Source organism: Fonticula alba, assembly GCF_000388065.1.
Source record: "Fonticula alba strain ATCC 38817 unplaced genomic scaffold supercont2.3, whole genome shotgun sequence".
Lineage (NCBI taxonomy): Eukaryota > Rotosphaerida > Fonticulaceae > Fonticula > Fonticula alba.
The window spans coordinates 769,765-770,849 of NW_009242973.1; the positions used below are offsets into that span (position 1 = coordinate 769,765).

The window sequence follows — 1,085 nt, forward strand, 5'->3', positions numbered from 1 at the left end:
TCTCTCTCTCTCTCTCCCTCCCTTCCTCCCTCCCTTCCTCCCTCCCTCCCTCCCCCAACCACTGGGGGGCCCTCGCCGCTTGCCGCGCCCTCCCTCCCTTGTCTGCCCGCCTTGCCGCTTGGTCGCTGACGTGCCCGGAATGTCGCGGCCTCCCTTGCGGGCCCTGGCCTCCCCTTTCCCGACGCTACGCATCCCCGTGACAGGGAGCGCCTCTCGCGCTGGGTCCTGCTTGCGGTGAGCGCCGATCCCGCTCGCGCGGCGGAGTTCCCCCCGGTTTGGCTGAACCTCCTAAACACCGGGCAGCCGGATCTCTACTACAGCCTGGCGCCAGGGCAACGCCTGTCCGTGTCGCGAGTGGTCCTCTGCTCGCACACGGGCTTCCTCACGGCGGCCCTGCACCATGCCGCGGCCGATCTACTGTGTCGCCCGGGCGAGAGGCCCCCGGCTGCCGAGGGTTCTTTCCTCCCGGACCGAGCGTTCTTCCTGGAGTCGACCGCCTACTCCAGCGTGCGCGTCTTCCTGGCGGACGGGGTCACCCCCTATCTGAATGTCACACAGCAGGCTCTGGCCGAGCAGCGAGCCCTGGCCGGGCAGTCGAACGCACAGCCGAGCCCCGCGCCGCCGCCGCCGCAGCAGCAGCAGCAGAGCCCCGCGGGAACCCAGCCCGAGTTAGACCTGAACTTCCTGCTGCTTACCTGCCGCCAGGACCCGCTGACTCACGACTTTGACCTGACCGATCTGGCACCGTACCTGAGTCCGCCCCTGCCGTCGCTCTTGTCGAGGCATGCTTGCACACAGCAGCTCATGCGGCCCCCGCGCATGGCCCCAGGGTGCGCCTAATGTCCCCCCTCCCCCCCCCCCCCCCCCCCCCCCCCCCCCCCCCCCCCCCCCCCCCCCCCCCCCCCCCCCCCCCCCCCTCCCCCCCCCCCCCCCCCCTCCCCCCCCCCCCCCCCCCCCCCCCCCCCCCCCCCCCCCCCCCCCCCCCCCCCACCCCCCACCCCCCCCCCCCACCCCCCCCCCCCCCCCCCTCCCCCCCCCCCCCCCCCCCCCTCCCCCCGTCCCCTTTTGCAGTGGACTCTGGCACC

General features: G+C 74.4%; 1 protein-coding gene across 1 annotated transcript in view; it reads left to right on the top strand.

Moving 5' to 3' along the window:
• The window catches only part of H696_01961 (hypothetical protein), a 5,652-nt gene that overhangs the window by 2,882 nt on the left and 1,685 nt on the right, over positions 1-1,085 (top strand). The gene's annotated exons all lie outside the window — the stretch shown is intronic.